General features: G+C 26.0%; 1 protein-coding gene and 2 long non-coding RNA genes across 4 annotated transcripts in view; 2 read left to right on the forward strand and 1 right to left on the reverse strand.

The window, feature by feature from the left end:
• LOC145306744 (OCIA domain-containing protein 1-like) overlaps nt 1-21,144 on the reverse strand; it is a 369,294-nt gene that overhangs the window by 116,386 nt on the left and 231,764 nt on the right. The gene's annotated exons all lie outside the window — the stretch shown is intronic.
• LOC145307072 (uncharacterized) lies at nt 502-7,961 on the forward strand. Of its 2 annotated transcripts, none has more exons than XR_013875286.1 (3): nt 502-834; nt 1,829-1,946; nt 7,784-7,961. It is a non-coding gene; the product is annotated as an uncharacterized LOC145307072 (long non-coding RNA). The 2 variants fall into 2 exon arrangements; XR_013875287.1 differs by lacking the exon at nt 502-834 and adding an exon at nt 1,473-1,627.
• Nucleotides 9,454-18,418, forward strand: LOC145307070 (uncharacterized). Its single transcript, XR_013875285.1, has 4 exons — nt 9,454-9,711; nt 13,859-13,949; nt 15,667-15,789; nt 16,831-18,418. It is a non-coding gene; the product is annotated as an uncharacterized LOC145307070 (long non-coding RNA).

The raw sequence follows: 21,144 nt of genomic DNA on the forward strand, positions 1-21,144 counted from the left end.
CAGTCTCCAAAATCAACTAAATGCAAACATTCAATTATTACAAATATACATATTTCACTATGTAATAAGGCCGCTAATAAATGATAACAAAATATCTTTCTCTATGTTATATTTTCAATGTAATCTTTTTTATAGTCACAATCCAACTCAACAAATACAAAAATTAATAATTCTAAATCACATTTTACAAGTGTGGTTAATATTTTTGATTTACGTCATAAAAATTATATTTTATTCAAATTAAAACAATTTTTCTACAATTTCATTACTTTAATTTATTTAAATATTACTTTTTATTATAAAAGTGTTACTGTCTGCCCTCAAAAAGCTAAAAATTTCATTTAATTAGGGAAAACAAAATTTCAATTAGACTGTTTGATAAAAAAAATTTTCTGAACAAAATTAAATATTTGAATAAAAAAAATGTACTTTTTAATTGTTTTACTTAAAAATAAAAATTTAAAATCATACTGTAGTTTTGCTTATTTAAAGAAAAAGGAATAATAAAAAAAAATGAATTAAAGCTTGTATTCAGAACTTAAAATTGCATTGAAATTTAAACACATTTTGGAAAAGTTATTTTACAAGATTAATCAGGGATTCATCTTTTATTCATGTATATGTTCTTGTTTTGTAGGCATTCCTGGTGGCATCTGTTGTTACAGTATTCTACATCATCAGCTCCTGATGGTTCCAAGTTCACGTATCCAATGCGTTCATTTCTCTATATTCCAGGGATGAAAGGATGTTCATGGTGCCTCAGCAGATTTGTTTTCTCTGCTTTTGCTGGTCGGACTCGTACACGGAACGACGTTGTTGACTCATCATGGTCAGGTACATAAGTGATTTCCCTTTAATTTGTATTCAATAATAATTCCAAAAGCTATAAAAAAGAATTTTCTAAGTTCTAAATTCCTAATCAAAAGATAAAAAATTTTAATTTGCTTATTCATAATATTCAAATGATTAAAAGGAGAGAAAAAAAAATTTCTTTGTAATTTTACTTTTCAACAAAAAAAATCTTAATTTGCTTATTACTTTTAATAAAATTTTAACTGAAACTTTCTGAGGAGACCTTAACATCATTTGTAAAAATTTCTTTAATAATAAAATTTTCTATTTTTTATAAAAAAGGAAATAAACCACTACTTTTACATTTAAACATTTGCAATGAAAAATTAAACATAGAAATCACTTTACTATTCCTTTATCCTGTTAGTTTTAGTTTCTTAATTTCAGGTTTTTTGTTGTTACCAGTTTCAACCCAATTTCCTGTAATATTTTTAATTATTAGTTTTACAGTTTCCAGTGATCTATACACATCTACTAGAATTTATCATTTTACTTTCTAATTTTTTATTTTTCTTGATAAATTTATTTTAATTATCTTTTAAACTTTCAATAATTTTGCATAGTTATCATAAATCTTCCGAGAAAAGTAATATCTTTTTAATACTTTTTATAGATATTTTCTAAAATGAGTTGTAGTAATACCGTTTACCTTCAGTTCAACAAACTTATGTCTGTTTTTACTGTGGCACAGACATTTAAATTTCTAATTAATGAGCCGTTCAGCGCCATTTCATTCTTGTCAGGATCCGTTGACCTATCCTTGGACACTCTAAAAGTAAACAGAATTTTATTTTAATGAATTTTTCAACTATCATTTAATTCTGTACATTTTTAAATTAAATATCTTAAAATTTTCTTTAGGCATTTTCTAGCGTAAATTTTCTTTAACCATTTTATCTTTCTATTTAAATTATCATTCTAACATTTTTTCCCAGGATTATCATAAAATTATCTTATCTTTTTATCTTTTATTTAGGATAAAATTCAGTACCTTGATGAGATGGATCTTCCCACCGTTAATTTCTCCGGCATCGTATTATGGACATCATTGATTTTCAGCATCCTGCTAAATTTTTTCTTGTTGTGTCTCGCAGGTATTATCTAAAATTAATTTATATTTTTACTAAGGTGCTGTGGGATTAAACTGAATGCGCCTTTGGTTTCTAGCTGGTCTAACCATAGGTATATTTTCTTCATTTACAACTATCATTTCTATATTATCTCTTTTTTTCCTCTTTTTGTAGCACAATTTAATACATTTTCTCATAATTCTTTTAAATATACTGAGATCAATATATCCTAGAATTAAATTTGCCATGTATAATGAGATCTGAATATATATATTTTCTGAAGCAAATTTTTCAAAAATTGTTTTATCTTCTGAAAAATTGTTATTAAAATCTTTGTTTGTTATAAAAGATTGTTCTGTAATTACCCCTTCTTTTCTAAAAGTACAAGTACTTTCACATTTATATTCCCTATTAAACAAAATAATAGTTTGACCTTTTTTAGCTTTTTTAAATTGACATTTTTCTGTACTTTTTTTCTCTTGTTTACACGGAATATCTATAATTTCTTTAAGACAATAGTTTTTATCTTCAATTATTTGTCCTTCACATATTCCCTTATTATCTATAACATAATTTTTTGCATCTAGAATAAGACATTTTTTGTCGAAGCAAAATGGCACTGGTATAACTTTATAAGCAGGAGATATTTTCTTTTTAAAACCAAAGATTGTATTGTTTGATACAACTAAGCTTTTAAAACTTCCCATAATTTTACATTCTGAAAATAATTTTTTATCTAAAACCGCTATTTCTGAATTTTTTAATTTTTCTTCTAGCTCTAAAAGATAATTTATAATTTGAATCAAGGTTTCCATAATACTATGATTTTTTTTCTCATCTTCTAAAATTTCCTTTAACCCTTCTATATTAAACTGTTTTTTCTGAGATGAAAAATTATATTTGCTTTTCTCAAAATCAGAGATTTTATTGAGATAATCTTTGAAAGAAATTAATTCAATAATTTCTTCATAGATTTCAGAACTTCCCTTTTTATCATTAATTTGAATTTCACTAATGTCGTCCAACATTAGGACTTTTTTAAGTTTATCTTTCATAACTGATATTTGAATACCATCGCTAGTGCATTTATTGGGAGTTGATTGGCATATATCATTATCAACACTCCTTTCGCTAATATTATCATCCCTATTAGTAAAAAAGCTATTATCTATACTATTTAATTGATAAGTGTTAAGGGTTAAATTTAGCAATTGCACCATACTCTTTATTGTTTCTACCATTGATAATATCTTGAGGCTTATATTAGTTTTAACATTACTATCTTCACCTGTAATTGTATCAAGCTCTTCCAATTTTCTTTTTTCTTCATCACTTAAAGTGCTGATTAGTATATTGAAGCTACTCTGTAGCAACTTGTAAATTTCTTCAAGACTATCATTGAATTTATCACCAAAATTATTTGATATATCATTTTTCATAACTGACAACTGTTCATCTATTTTATTAATTAGTTCATTTAATGTATTTCCAGCTTTTCCATTGGCTTCTACATTAATTGAAACCACCATTTTTCGAATATTATTATAAAATTGCAAAATGCTTTCTTTGTTTGTATTTTCATTATAGTTATCACTGTCATTTTCATTTTCATTTTGATTAGAATTTTCATTAGTGATACTATTATCACTGTTATTGTTGTCATTATTGTTATTTTCGTCATTGTTTTCACCATTCTCATTGTCAAGGTTATCACCATTTTGATTATTAGAGTCAGTATTTCCTTGATTATTATCATTATTATCATTAGAGTCAGTATTATTATTACTTTCACCATCTTGATCACCAGAGTCAGTATTTCCTTGGTTATTATCATTGTTATCACTAGAATCAGTATTATGATTACTTTCACCATTTTGATCACCAGAGTCAGTATTTCCTTGGTTATTATCATTATTATCACTAGAATCAGTATTATGATCACCATCTTGATCACTAGAGTCAGTATTATCGTTTTTATTATCGTTTTCTCCATCGTTTTCTCCATCGTTTTCTCCAGGTTGCTCTCCTCCATCATTACAATTTTCGTTTTCATTTTCTGCAGGATAGCTTAACTGTTTTCCTAAAATATTAAGCAAATTAGTAATCTTGATACGTAATTCATTTAAAGAAGATTTATAAATATTTTTTAATTCCATTGGAGTTTTTAGTTGTGTATCTTTCATTAAATTATATGTAATAATCAACAATAACTCCTTCTTTTTATCATTTACTTGACACATTAAATATCTTCTAAAATTATGAAATTTTATTCTTGCTTGTGTTGTAGTTTGTGCATCAAGAACCTGTTGAATCATAATTTGACTTTGGTCATATATATCTCTATGATCCGTTTTAATTTTATTTTGTAGTTCTATAAATAGATTTTCTATTTCTTCGTCAGTTAGTCTATCAATATTATCTACTGATCTTTTTGTCCTTGGAACAGTACTTAATATATATGTCATTGCGTCTATCAGATTTGTTATATAGCATGTATTATCGTTCTCTATATTATCATTTGTATCAAAACCCCCAAGTTTTTGTTTGATTTCATTCCATTTGTCCAATACATTTGGTTCCCCTTTTAATATAGATAAAAAAGGATTTTTTTCCAATTGCAACTCTAAAGTTTTAAGTTCCTTTACACCCAATATCTCTATTTTTATCATTTCTGGCTTCCTAAAATTATCTTTTAATTTTTCGCTTACCTCAAAATGAGATATGCCATATATGATGGTTTCCTCTTCTCCTTTCCTAGTGTTTATAGCTGTTACCAATATTATCAGTAACCATTTTATCACTTTCATGTTGATCTGAAAGCAAAAAAAAATTATCGTAGTATTATCTTTATGTTAGAGTATTATACTTCACTTGATCTATTACACTTTATTCTTACAAATACAACAAATTTATCATTTAATATCAAGAATATTTTTGTTTTTATGACTTTAAATTTTACTATTTTTACTTCGTTTTTTCTAACAATAAGGAAAATCTTATTTTTATAAAATTTGAACTTACATACTCTTTTATCAAGTGTTACCATATCATACTTATTTTAACAAAGTTCAATAAAGATAATCACTTTAAATTAAATATAAAATTTAAAATGTCTTTTGAAAATATACGCCAAGTAAATACTAAGGATATCTTATTTAATTATCTTTTAAAGAAAACGTTAGTTTAACTTTAAATTATCTTTGTAAAGTTTTTTTAAAACTCTAAATACTTTCACCAAATATTAACTTTCTATACAATTTCACAAGTTAAAAAAAAATTTAAATACTTCACAAGTTTATCGTTTCAAAGTTTCATTTAATTTGAAACTTTAAATATATCTTTAAATAGAAAATAAGTATTATCTTTTTGAAGACTTAATCTAATTAAGTATTTTCAAAATTATCTTTATATACCTTTTTAAAGATTGGACTTTAAAATTATCATGAAACTTTACAAATACTTTATCAAAATTATCTTCATATACCTTTTTTAAAGATTGGACTTTAAAATTATCATGAAACTTTACAACTACTTTATCAAAATTATCTTTATATACCTTTTTAAAGATTGGACTTTAAAATTATCACGAAACCTTACAAATATTTTATCAAAAGTTTGATTCTTAAATATAACTAGCAAATTTAAAATTTTTACTTTAGAAAATCTTCCACTTGTTTTATATTTACTAGTTTAAAACTTACTGGCAATTATACATTAATTTTACTATAATATATACACTTTATTTACACTTGTGTTGCCTGTGACGTAATTTAATTTTTGTCTTCCTCCACATCCATATCATCACTTCTAATAATAATTGTCTCCATATTAGACAAAATACATTGTTCCTGGCCTTCCTCCATCTTAGGATCATCTTGGTCATCTTCGATTCCAGTGTCCTCTCCTTCATTTTTCGTTCTATTTTCATTCCATTTTCGTTCCATTTCATAATTAATTTTATTTTCTTCTAATTTTTTGGTTAATTGATTTATTTCTTGATCTTTTGTTTTCATGTCATAACTCATTTCTGTTAAATGTTCTTGGCTTCTCCTGTAATCTTCGTGTAAGTCCTCCCATCTTTTCTCATCTCTCATTTTTTCTTTTTTTACTCTTTCCAATTCTTCTTGCGTTGCATTAAATCTATCTGTCAAATTACCTAGTTTCCAAGTTAAATCTTGGACTTCTTTTTCAAGGGAATCATTTTCTGATTTCAATTTTCTCATCCCTGCATCACTTGTGATGTCATTTTTCATTTCTGTTGTCATTTCAGTTTGAGTTTTTTGTATCTCTTGACAGTGTTTGACAATACTCTCCAGCAATCCTAAGTTAGATTGGCACTTGTTATTGATGTTCTGTAGATATCTTATCTTTTCCTTCTCAAAACCATTTTCAATTTTTTTGTCATCTTTAGCAATTTCAGCTTTTTCTCGTTCTATTTTTTCCTGTACAATTTTGATTCTTTTTGTTTTATCTTCTTCATATTCTCTCTCACTTTCTTCTTTTTGAAGTTTAAATTTATCTTCTTGATCTTTCATTTCATTCTTTACTTTTTTACATTTAACTTCCATCATTTCTTTTATTTCTTGATCATCTTCCTTATCCATTTCATTTTGAAGCTTTTTTATCTTCTTCTCTAAGGATGAAATGTATTCTCGTAGCTGCTTTACAGTTTCTGGCATCTCGTAGCCTCTATCTTCAATCTTCTTAAGTTTGTTGGTCAGCTCAGTTAGATTTTTATTCTTTTGGGTTTTCTTTAACTCTTCCAACTCAAGTTCCGCTTGTGCTTTTTTATTTTTTAGAAGCTCAACTTTATTTTCATGATATTTCAATCTTAGTTCACTTCTTTCAGTTGCAGGCTTGAACTCTTTCTTATCTTCCTCAGTATTGTTTGTTTCACCAAATATCTTTTCATTATACTCTACTTTCCTTTGTTTAACAAATTTTTCATCACAATTGTTCAGCAGGATGGCCAAAGCAGTGATGAAATGAACGGCTTCCATGCACTCCACAACTAACCTGGCTTGGAAATAATACTTTTGAGTGTTTTCAAGGTTGAAAACAAAGAAGATAGGTATCTCTGGCTTGCTAGTAATCCTGGCCTTGATATTGCTCACATATTGGCTGTATGTGTTTGTGTTTTCATTTGGATTATTTCTTCGCAGCACAGACATTACAATTGAGCTTCTTATGTGGCTCATGTACATGATGTTTATCTGTTTACCTTCGTGTCTCAGATATTCCTTTACCTTTTCTACCAGCTGGAATAAGTTCTTATCCCTCAAATGAATGTCTTCCTGGCAGTTGCCAGGAAAACTCATGATCAGGATAGTTGGCGGCTCTTTGTCTGTGTCAAAATTTACATTTGACATTATCATTTCACTCATTTTTCCGATGTACAACTCCATATTTTTGTCATAGCTAACACTGCTAAAACATGAGAAAATGTCAATATCTATTATCACATATTTTATCTTTTTCGGGTTATTTTCATTGAGTTCCTCAACTATCTTTTCAATTACTTTCTTATCCATATTTTTCCATCCTTTTTCAGATACTGTCATTTCAAAGATTTGTGTCTGTTGTCCTATCATTGTTTTTATCTCCACATTTTTAGGTGACAAAAATATCTTGACAGCACTCAAAACATTTTTTATTTCACCATTTGTGTATCCAGTTTTCTTTGGCTTTACACCAATTTCTTCAATTGAATTATCACTTGATGATTCTCTATTATCGCCTCTATATCTTTTCTTTTCATTTGGCCTATCTCTTTGTCCTTGATTGTATCTTTTAATTCCTCTATCTTCATCTCTGGACTGACTTCCATTCCTAAAAAATATAATAATTTTAATTATTTTTAGGTTTGCTATTTAAGAAACTTTTAATGAACAAGAAGCAGTTTAAGATTTTAAAAGAAGTTCAAATGGATCTCTCTCAGCTTTCATCAAATTTAAATCATGATTTATCCACCCCTGTACCTTCCATTATTATATCTTCCCCTGATAATAACATTTTACATGTCTAATTTTTCCAACAATTTTTCCACTTAATTTTTAGCAATAAACATTTTAAAGACTCTTAAAATTAATAAATACATGTTTATTTTATCATTTTATAATTTTAATGCATCATTTTACCAATTTTATCTTTTTATTATAATATATTCCCAAACTTTCAATTTACTTTTATCTTCACAACCTCTTAAAATTAAAGTTTAACTATATATATATATAAAATATCTTTGTCATAAAATTTTTGCTCTTTATTTTTCTAATTACAACATATAAACTACTTTCTACGTATATTTTTAATTTCAGAATTTTTGTATCATCAACAGAAAAATGTATCAAGTATCATCTTACTTTATTCAGGTATTTAGTTGAAAGTTATCTTTACTGTGAAATGTTTAACATTTCCCGCAATAATATCTGCGAAATGGCCTGCGGGCCGCAGCTACAAATTTATAAAAGTGAAATGCTAGAAGAATTAACTGTATCCACTATTGACGTTAATTTAGTCCAAGAGAATATACAAGAGTTCATGTATAGTCTGATGTAAGTTATCATAATAAAATTTAAATCTAAGCATTTAGAAAATTTTGTAGATTATCATTGGAAAAAGTTTCCCATTAATATAGCATTATGTGAATGATAAACTTTTACTTATACTTATCCAATACTAGTTTAAATTATTTCAACATTATCTTAGTTTAATAAAAATTTTATCTTTAAGAATTAAAAATCTTTAATTTCATATTTACGAGATTATTCTAATATTTTTTAAGTGACATATCTTTGTTTAGGGCCAACTACACCTTACAGCAGCCCCTCATTATCGACGACGCTATCGCTAAGTTTTGGGAGAAAAACCCATTGCTATCCCAGCACAAGATACAGTTGGGGCTTATAAATCTTTTGAATACGGATGTAAGATATATTTTTTATTATTTCAGTACTATCATACTAATTTATCTTATTTTCATATGTAGTTTTAAGTATCAATATTAAATATCTTTTATCAAAGTTAATAATATCTCTTTAATTTTCATGAATTATGGTATGGCATTAATCATCTGACAAAAATTTTTGAGAAAAAGTTCAATGAGTATTTAATAATTACAGGAGATTTGAGTATTAATATTATCTTTGAGCATTTAATTACAAATATCACTGAAATTGAGAATTTTTAAATATCATAAGCGTAAGAATATATTTAATACAATGTGTGAAATTAAATTTGAAGAAAAATTTCTTTTTAGGATGGAACTCTTATCTCAACTCTGTGCACGCAACTATTGGGGATAAACGTAGCTATTCTTCGCTACTTACTTGTCTGTTATTCCTTTGTCATGGCTTTACAGGTGAGTGACTTTATATGAAATACCCCTTTTAAAATGAATTTACCATTATTACTTTCATTTTAAAAGTATTATTACCCTTTTCTACATAAGGGTAATCTTTTTAGAATTACTTTTAACATATAATTCATAACTCTAAAAAGCTTGAATTAATGGTTACCATAAAATAATTAATTCAAGAAATTTTGCTATGGTTAATAATGACATTTCTGAACGTTTAACTATAATTTGTTCTTTCGAGGGATATCTTTATTATAGTGTACTAGATTTTACTCAATTCTCTAGTTACTAGCCCATAGACTTTTTTTTTGTTTAGGTGATCGTACCCTTGGTGTATTTGGTGTCCTTCTTTAGGTGGATACACAAATATTTAAAAGGTTACTGCGAGAAGCGTGCTACAGAAAAAAACCCATCTACTGAAGAAGAATTTAGGTAATAATTTTTACCTCATATCATATCTTTTCCTTTCTCTGTCTCTCACTTGATCCATTTTCTTCTGAAAATGAAATTTCACATATTATTACTTTTATTATAATTTTAATTTATTTCATATTTTAAATAAATTAAAACCAAGAATTCTTGTTTACTATAACTGAGATCATTAATTGTTTTAATTTGAGATTTGTTTGCTGTAAGAGTATTTCTAACTAACTAATGTCATACCAGCTACTTTACTTTAGGTTGACAGTTTTTTGTCCAGTTCTAAAAAGATGTTTTATTTAAAAGAACAGTCTTATGTTTGTTTAAAAAGATGTTTTATTTAAAAGAACCGTCTTATCTTTGTTTTTCTAAAGTTTTTTCTTGTTTATTATTTCTATTTTAAACAGATTTTTCATATTTCTTTTGTTATTTTTGATTAATAATTTATTTAATAATTTCTTAACCATATTTATTTCAATTTGATATATTAACCGACCGAGTGTCCCTTTTTAAAGCATAATTTATAAAAGGACAGTCTCTTTTTCCTTTTAACTTTCTAACTTTATTTTTAACTTTATTTCAACCATTTTTTATAACCTAAATTGTCTTTTATCATATTTCATAAACCACATTATCTTTTTTGAAGAATAATTTACAAGTTTTTCATTTTTATATTTTTTATCTTATAAATTATCCTTTGTAAGTGTCCCTTTTAAAAAGGTAGTTTATAAAGGGACATTCTTTTCTTTTATGTTTTCTTAAATAATCATTTTAATATGTCACCCCTGTTACAAAGTATAATTCCAGGGGGGGGGGTAGTGTGGTTTTTATTTATTTGGTGTTTATAACACTCTATTTTTTATCTTTTAATTTTTTCATTATGTTGGAGGGGGGGGGGGGTTCGTGGTGTTATGTGTGTAACGTTTGACCCTTTATTTTTATCTTTATATCTTTTTTCCAACTTTTATTTTTATTTTAATTCAAAGTAAATCATTTTGCTTTTTTATTTTACTAAAAGAGTGTCGTTTTCTTAAATCGGAGACCCCACTTTATTTTTACCTGACCCTTTTTATTCATAGTGTATAGGACACTCCATTTCTTAAACATGTTTTTCCTTCTAACAAAATTTATTGTTTCCATGAATAATTTTTTATTTTCGGTTATTTTTTACCTTTATGAAAGCTCATTTTTAATATCATTTTAAACACAAAACCCACTCTACAGTTTTTTATAGTTATAAATATTTAAATTTATGTACAATTTTTAATTTTTTTAAAAGTAATGATGTCTTTTTAATTACCACATAATTGTTTGTATATCTTTTTTAGACATACATTTTAGTTTCAAATTTGAGACTATTTTTAGATTAGACTATTCAAATAATCAGCAATTATTTCATGTCTCCTATTTCAAAACTATAATAGGTTACTTTACACTTTTAAAATATAATTTTTGTTTAATTAATCATTTTTATATTTATGAAAGTTTATTTAATCATTTTATTTTTATATGACCTCAAAACTTTTTAAATTTTTATGAATCATATACCTTTTCAAGTGTTTTTATTAAACCTTTTATCAACTAGCGTACACTTTTTATTTAATTACCCCTAATTATTATTATTAGGTCTATTTTACAGGTGTCCTTTTTTTTTTATGGTCTGATGACTATCATTTTAAAGCATTAACACGCAATTATAAGTACGTTCAATTTCCTAAATGTTTTTTTTTTTTTTTTTTCACAAGTGTTCTTTTTACTGTTTTATTACCTTTTTAATTACCGTACATTCAATTCTTTACCTTTTAATTTATCATTTTAATTATCATAAAATTTATCTTTTTTAGAAATTTTCATTATTCTTTCCACAATTTATTTAATAGATAATTGTATTAACTACATATATTCAGCTATTTTAATATGGAAATTGATTTTATTTTTCATTTGAAATTTAAATAGCTTGTTATAATGTTTCATCTAAAGCTTCTACATAAGGTTCTTCTTGAATGTCCGACAGATTATCTTTGTCATCCATTTGTATAAAAATCTCTTCATCTGATTCACTTTCTATATTGTCAAATTTTTCTTCTGTTTCTTTAATTTTCGCTTTTATTCTTGATCTTTTTGATTCAATATTAGGTATATCAAAAATGGTGCTTAAATTACTTAAATTAATGCCTCCAAACATCTCAGCGATATAATTTGGAAGGTTTAATTCTGCAATTTTTTCAAAATTAATTAACTTTACATCCACTATATGCCTAGTAATTATTTGATTACTTACTGTAGATTCTAAAAGTAAAACATATTTCTTTGTTTTTATAATTTTATACAGAATAGTTCCAAAAATTGGTCTGTATTTCGCTCCATAACCGCTGTCATTTAGCTTAATAATGACATAGTCATTTATTTTAAATTTGTGATCAAATCTATTCTTGTTTTTCTTTAATATTATCTTTTGTTTTTCTTTAATAATTCTATTTCTACATTCTTTTACCATATTTAAAAATTCTTTATGGTAACTTTTTAATTTTTCTTCTAGTTCAGAATTTACTTTAAATTTATAATCAAACAAATATTCGCCTGGCTGTCTTATATTTCCATCCAAATTTTTTACTGATAAGAACATAATGTTGTATGGTGTTAACTTACTGTTTCCATAGGGAGTGTGATTCAGCATGTATGCTATTACTGAGATAATATAATGGACATCCAAGTATTTTTTATCTTCTCTAACTACCCGTAAAAGATAGTTAATTCTTTTCACCGCAATCTCAACAAAGCCCCTAACTTTAGATTTTAAAGCAGAGCTCTCCACCATTTTTATATTTAAATTTGATAAATATTTCTTTATTAGTTTAGATTTAAATAGCTGGGCATTATCGCTTACTAAATATAAGGGTAAATCAAAAGTGCAGAAATGATTGGTAAGACAATTTCTTATAGCATAATCTTTCTTTTCATTTAGTACATATAATGAAATATAATTACTGTACACACATTTAATTACTAATATTGCGGTGGGTAATTTTGTTTTTCTTTTTAAATGGCTTTCCATTGTTGGAAATTCCAACAAATCTATATAGATAGTTTCATTAGGGCGTTTACTGTTAATAAAGGACATGGACCCCTCTTTATATTTATGTACTAATTGTTTATTTGTTAAACAACCCATACAAGAATTTGTCAGATTTTCACATATCATATTAGCATATTTTTTATTATTTATATAATAATTATCATATATGTAATTTTTTAATTTCTTTTTACCAATATGACCTAAAGAATAATGAAATAGGCATATAAATGGTAGAATCAGTTTTGTTGGTAATAAAATTTTCTTATCTATGAATTTCAAATCCATAGGATTTTGATTAGGACAATTTTCCTCTTGTAACTGTAGGTTTACAAAGTCTTTGGTGTTCATAATGTTATTTAATTTATTAATAATATGTCTTCCTGGATCCGGCAATTTTAAAGCTTCTTGAATGTTTTTTATTACTTCTTTTGCTGGATAAATATCTTTTTTCTTTATCATTCGCTTTAAAGGTTTATCATAAGATTTTTCTTTTATCCTAGAATTTTGTTCCAATGATACTATTTCTAACATTTCATCTTTATACACTGGTTTAAATGTTTCATTAAATCCAGTATTTTCATTTTCCCCAGTTAGTCTTGAAAAAATGTCAGCAAGATTTTCTTTATCTGTACAATGAATAAAATAGATGTTATCGTTGCTGTACCAAGATGTGATTCTAGAGCTTAAGTTATCTAATTTTGTAGTTTTCTTTATAAGTTTACTATTGTTTAAAACTGCAGTAATTACATTACTGTCTATCAGAATATAAGTGGGTCTATTAATAATATATGGTTCAAAATTCATTAAACACAAATATAATGCCCACATTTCTAGAAAAGCAATTCCTAATTTTTCAGTACCTTTTGGTACTGCTTTGGAAAAATACCCCAAAATTTTTATAAACTTTTTGTTTTTGTTCGTAGGTGTTTTCTTTTATTATTTTTAAGAAGTACATTTTCAATTCAATTTTTTTCATAAGATCTGGAGAAAAATTTATTGTAGTTGTTTTGAACCGTTCTGATTTAATTACTTTTATACCATAGTATAAGTTTTCTTCACAATTATACATTATTAATATTTCAGAAAGCTGGGAACCCACATTGAGACCAAAGTTATGGGTGTTGTTAAACATATGGATTCGGACATCCAGGAGATTCGCAAAACCTGCCAAGAGGTATGTAAATTCATCTATTTTTTCTTCCATGTATTTTTTATCTATCTCCGTGTATGATTTACAAAATAAGTTATCTTCAAGCCGTTTTAATGCCATTTTTTTGTTTCATTTTCCCGTATAGGAAAAAACCCTTCAAAATCTGTCAATTGACAGTAAATAAAAGCTAAATTCATAAAAGCTTGTATATCATTTGTAATTTGTGTTTTGTAGTTTAAAATTTTTGCTGTTTCAAATAAAGTTTCCACAAAATTATCTTTACATGTTAATATTTGGAGATCTTCCCCCTCTTTTAAAAATTTCTTTTTATTTTCTGGTGTGAACTCAAAACTTTTTATTTTGTGTACCAAATCTTTACAGGCTTCATTCATATTTAAATTTAATAACACCCCTCCCGTGGAGTAGAAACTACTATCACTAAATAAAATATTTACACTATTAGATTCTACAGTGTCTATTGATTGAATTTCTGTGTTAAGCTTATCTTTAATTATATCAAAGTTTTTCTTTAAATCATCATCAAAGGTAAATGGTGATAGTTTTTTGTATAATTTATTTAATGCTTCATGTATTTTTAAACTAAATATATTTCTATAATAGTTCAATTTTCCCAAAAACACTTGTAGTTTCTTTAATGAGTCAGGATATGTCATTTCTGTAATAGTTTTTATCTTTTTATCCGGTATACACAATTTTCTATCTTTAATTTTATATCCAAGCAGCTCTATTTCACCGTTGTCAATATCAATACAAGTATTAGCCTTTTCTGGGGACACCTTTACCCCAATTTTCTTTAATCTCTTGAGAACATTTTTTACTTTACAGACATGATCCTCTAAATTACCATCTGAGAAAATTATAATATCGTCTATAAAGACAATTATATCTTTTATGTAGCTAAATTTTCCATTTTCATCTAAATGCAAATATTTTAAAAATGTTTGCACAATAAAACTAGGAACACAATTTAACCCAGTTATAGCTGTATTAAATCTATATACTCCTTGGGGAAGTATAACATTAAATAGCCCCGACTCTTTCGCCTTTTCGGAAAGGGGGATACTATAGTAACATTTTTTTAAATCAAAAGATGACACATATTTAGATTTTGTTATCATTTTATTTAATAATTGTTTATAATCTGGTAGCGTAGCAGCTTTAGATTGCTTAATACTTAAATTTGCATTTCTCATATCTGCTATTATCCTTGGTAAACCAGTACCATCATTTCTAGTTTTTACAGTAAATATAGGTGCTCCAAAACTTTGATGTGGTGGTGCCACTTCAACTAAATTATTTTTTAATAATAAGTTAAAAAAATTGGTTACATGGTTTTGGTCTTCAGGTGTCAAATTGTATGGTTTAGTGTTTTTTACCATCTGATCTTTTATTTCCACATCCAATTTAGGTATATTATCAGATAATCTCCCACAATCAAATGTATGTCTTGAATAAATTGATTCATTATACAAATATTCTGCTATTTGATAATTACCATCAGCGTTTCCAGTTTTCATTAAAGCTGCTATCTCTTCAACCGTTAAATTCTTTATTTCTAATAATTTTGTTATGTCCACACCACTAGAGTGGTCAACTTTTTCTTTAAAAGCCTCTATAAATTCATTTTTACTATTAGAGTGGCTCATTTCATCTATATCTATATCTTTTTTATCTTTAATTATCTTTTCTTTCATTGATTTTACAATTTTCTTTATTTTAGACCATGAAGTTTGTTGTAATGGAGAGTCAAAATCAGGAGAATCGTCACCGATATGGTCCTTCGCACATTCAGGATGATCCAGAGTCTGCATTAAAAAGGCCCCTGTTAAGCCACACTGCACAGGTATATTTAATCTATTTTTTACTCTGCATATAATTTTATCTTCTACTATTTTATCTTTTTCTATATGTACAGGCAAGTTCACATTGTTTTTAATTACATAATCTTTCATTGGTTCACCATTTATAATTTTTCCCACAAGATATTTTTCTTCTCTAGGTTGAAAATGTAATTTTTGTCCAAAAAATAAGCTGGGTGTTCCTTTCATTGAAAATTCTAATTTCACAGTCTTATTTTCTTTATCATATTGTAGTAGGCCTCCAACTTTTTTGAAAAATTGTCTTCCCAGTATAAAAAAGTCATCAATATTATCCGATATTCGAATCGTTAAATTAATATTTCCATAACCTGGTAAGTTAAATGGTATTTTATATACTCCTATCACATTTATTGGATTATTATTTTCTATTCCAGTCAAAGAAATGTTATTTGGACCAGTGTAGTATTTTTCATAGTCAGGGATATAATTCTGAATAAAATCCTTGGAAACAATGTTATGTTTGCTACCTGTATCTAGTTCAAATATTATTTTGGTGTCTTCATAAAATATTGGGAAACAAAATTCTTTTGTTTTATCTATTTTTATCAATTTCGTTTTAAATTTCACTTTATTCATTGAGTATTTCCGTTTATCTTTCTTATTCTTATGATATCTTATCTTTTTGTACCTAATTTTCTTTTTCATGGTTTTATAATTATTTCTTTTATTTTTCAACCAATTCCATATTAATAGTATCCAATTTATACTCTTTTTGGTACAAATATATGAAAACCAAAAGGTTCCTAGATTTAATACAATATCTATCATTTTTTCCGTGGTACTTATCATAAATATTGCTATCATAATTATCCACACAATTATACTTGGATTTTCAACAAATTTTTAAAGTTTTTTCATAATTTCCATTTCTTTTAAATAATTTACAGTATTTTCTGACTTGAGTTTGATATCTTGAACCCATTTATACCTCTTGGTTTTATTTATAATGGTTTTTCCCCATTGTTTTAATTTATTATCCTTAAATACTTTATTTTGTATTTCAGGTGTATTCGGAATATGAAGGTTTAACTCCCAAGTAATCCAACTATTGGCTGGAAAGATCTCCCTCTCCTTCAAATAATACGTATCTGTTTTTAATCTATCTATCTTTTTTATCATTTCTACATCTTTTACAGAGAAAGTAATGTTACTATAACTCTTTAATTTTCTTTGTATTGAATTCATATCTCTTTCTAAATATTTCCTTATTTGAACAATAACAGTATTTTTAATTTTGTTAGTTTTATTTAGCTTTATATAAAAAACATTATGGTTAATATACCAATTTTTTGATGGTTTAATTATCTTATATTCTTTTTTAACAATTTTCGCTTCTATGCTTTTTGACACATTGCTGCTTGTTATTTTATTTTTATGCATTGTTACATAATTTCTTACAAAATTGTACTTTTTATTTGTTTGACTAATCTCTTTACTACAAATATTCATATTAAATTTTTCATTGTTTGAGTTTGAACATTTAGGATTAAAATACACATTTGAATCTATTTTTCTTTTTCTATTTATCAAATTGATGCAAGATATCTTATTATTATCTTTTTTGATCATACTTTCATCGCAGACAGGTTCTATTTTTATCCATTTTATTTTTTCCATTGGATAATCATTTATTTTATTCAATACTAATGGATAATTTTGTCCTTGTTTATCATTTTTATCATTTATTAAGTTTAAATATTCTAAAGATTTGAATTTATTTTTATAATTTTTACATTGATAACACCTGTTCTTTAAATTAAAAAGGTTCAAATACCCTATTAATTTACTTAAACACCTGTGCATCGTTTCATTTTTTATCATATTAATATATAATTCATAATTAGCATAATTTTGGCCTAATTTTTTATAATTTTCGTCATTTATTTTTCCAACTATAAGTTTTTCCAAAAAACAACCATTTTTTAGCTCTAATTTATTTTTTGAGTCATTTTTATCATTAATTAGTTTTTCAACTTTTTTATACCATTTTTCATTGAATTTATCTTTTATTGGTTGTTTTTTATTTTCTCTAAAAAATTAACCTTTAGGCATTCTTCTGGGGTATGGTGGTATTCATATTTTTCTGCCGCTTCACACCTTTCACATGGTTTAGGAACCAATAGTTTCTTAAATATTTCGCAGTTATTATCCTTATGTTGCCCCTTACATTTAAGACAATTCCTAATTTTTAGTTTTTGCTGATTTTTTTGTCTTTTATTTTCATCTGGATTAAATATACACTCATCTTGAGTATGGTAGTTTTTCTTACATATTTTACATTTTTTAAATGGCCTAGGCTCATTTTTTACTTTTAAAACGTTGGAATCTTCATCTTCTTCATCACTACTTGCAGTTAGATATTCCTCCTCTATTTCATAATTTATTTCCGTAGTATTATCATCCTCTAAATCATTCTCTTCCATTCTTTTTATTGGAACTTTCTTTGTCGTTGTAGTTTTATGAACAAATCTGAGATATTTATTTATTTGGTCTCTATTAAGCAATATGAAATCATGGAGTGTTTCACTATTAAGATTTCTACCTAATTTAGCTTCTTCTATTCTCAAAATAGATAATAGTAGAGTTGGTAGATATTTCATCATTTGTGAGTGTATCCTTCTCTCTTTTTCACTAGCAGACATAATATTAGGAGGCAAATTATTTATTTTTCTTCTATACTCATCATAAATATCCTCAATATTTCTCTTGGATGTTTTAAATGTTTCAAGCATATAATCAATGTTATGGTTTGCTATACGTCCATTGTTAACAATGTCACTGACAATGTTTAGATAATCTTTGCTAGTCAATTTTGCTGGGTTTATATTTTTGCATTCAATTCTATCTTTAGTATCTCTTGGGAGAGAATTGTGAAAAACCGCATTGAATTCAAACTGTGAGAATCCATCAAAATCAAATTCACAGAATTGGTCGATGTAATCGATCAATCCTACATTTTTCAGTGAGAGGAGTTGATTTTTTATAATTTTTAATTTATCACTAACTTTCTCAACATTGTAATATCTTAGACTTGTATCTATAAATTTGGGTGTGAAATCATCACAATTATAATACTTTGATGAATTAAATTTATTTTCCAATGTTTGTATCTTACCAATTTTTGATAATTGTTTAATAACATCTTGTTTCATTTTTCGTTTTTCTGCTTGATTTGATACTAAATATTCCTCTAATAGTTCTACCGCTTCTGCTGCATGAGTCAGCGAGAGTCCCGCAGGGCTAGTGTCCCTGTTTTCAGCAGATCTATATACTGTTTTAGCTTCAAATTTTTCACCCCTAGCTGGTTTTCGTTTTAAATATTTTATTTCCATATTTAAATTATCAATTTTCTTTTGCAAATCATCCATATATTTTTTGTTTAAATAAGAGTCTCTATTTTCTTGAAAATTATCTTTTCTGTATTGTCTAGAATTTCTTTCATTTCTTTCAAAATATCTTTCATTTCTTGGATATCTTTGTTCTTGTCTATAATTAAAACCTCTATAATCACCCCACTGATTTTGATATTGATTATTTTCAGGGTCATTTATGTTAAAATTTTCTCTATCAAAATTAAATTGACTAGAATTATCTTTATGTTGATTAAAATTTCTTCTTTCAAAGTTCATTTCTCTGTCCCTTTCATCCCTGAGATTTCCAAGTGAAAAATCATCAGTAAGCTCTGTAAAGTTATCGTTTGTCACATAACTTTCTGCCTCTCTGTTGCGCAATAAATCCATTGTTTCTGTATTGAAATCTGCATGGTTTTCACGTACACCCTTGTAATCTTCTCCATTTAAATTTTCCAAGTTATCTTTATATTTTTGTAGTCTTTCTAAATATTTTTCCTTATTTTTAAGAAACCAATTACTAAATTTTCTTCTTCTGGCGCCAGCAAAGTAAGGATCATTTTGTTGTTCTGTGTCCGACATCTTTTATTTTCTTTATCTTTATGTTTTAAGAAAAAGGTTTTTTACAGTGTATTATAAAATAAAATTTGGTTACCGTTGGAAGTTTTTATTTTAATTAATATCTTTCTTATTTTTATCTTACCAAATTATATAAATCAGGAACAATTTTCTTGACAGAGACTATCTTTACTTTAGATTTTGATGAAATCTGAACAGGAACAATGTATTTTGATGATTTTCCAGATTAATCAGGTAGAGTTATCTTTTAAAATTATCCTTACCAATTTTCAGATTTGATAAAGTCTAAACCAGAAAAATTAGAGTTATCTTTCAAAATTATCTTTACCAATTTTTTAGATTAAGAAGTAGAATTATCTTTTAAAATTATCTTTACCAATTTTCTAGATTTAATGAAATCTGAACAGAAATAATGTAGAGTTATCCTTTAAAATTATTTTATCTAAATAGGGTTATCTTTTAAAATTATCTTCAACCTAAAAAAGAAATTTACAATGTTTGTTTGAACTTAACTCTTATAATATTTATAGAACCAAGACTAATTTGACAGCTTCGAATTTTTTCAATCCAATGTTGTTCTCTAATTTCAGTACATAGAATTTTTAATTTCCATAAACCGAGAATATTTAAGCAAAATTTTATCATTTAATCACTTTAACAATAATTCTTAAATTATAATTTTATTAGTTTTATAAATTGAACTTTTCTTTTGTGTTCAATATACAAAACTTTTATTCTACCTTTTTTAATTATCTTTATATTTAGTTTTATAATTTGGACTTTTCTTTTGTGTCCAATGTACAAAACTATAATATTATTTTCTTAACAATTTTTAAAATGTTAGGTAATTAAAAATTTTCCAACTTCCCAACTTTTTAATATCATATAATAAAAGAGATATAATTCCAGTGTATGTCCGGTGTACACACTTGTGTTGAAATATTTACACTTTTATACAACAATTTTTATGAAAATTTCAATATTTTTATATTTTTATGACGTATATTTTTTAAAACTTTATTCCGAATCAGAATGATAGATATTATCAATTTGACTATTTCCAACTATTATCGTTCCTCCTAAATATCTTCTAAACTCAGGAAACCTGTCTAAAGTTCTGTTTATTCCAAAATGACTAAAGGTAAAGGGACCTGCTATTTCTTGATCTACTTCTTCTCTATCATATAATGAATTATTATTAAGATTCCCAGCTGTATCTCTATCTCCTATAGCTGTATTGTCTTGTCTTATTAAATTATATCTATCTTGAATTAATCTTTTAACTGCATGATATAGAATTTTCAAATTTTCCCCAATTTTAAATGAGAAATTTGCTTCATAAACATAAAAATTATTATTTTGATTTATTGACTGATCAAAAGTTTTCTT

The sequence above is a fragment of the Acartia tonsa genome, chromosome 15 (genome assembly GCF_053477335.1).
Source record: "Acartia tonsa isolate MP-2025a chromosome 15, ASM5347733v1, whole genome shotgun sequence".
Lineage (NCBI taxonomy): Eukaryota > Metazoa > Arthropoda > Copepoda > Calanoida > Acartiidae > Acartia > Acartia tonsa.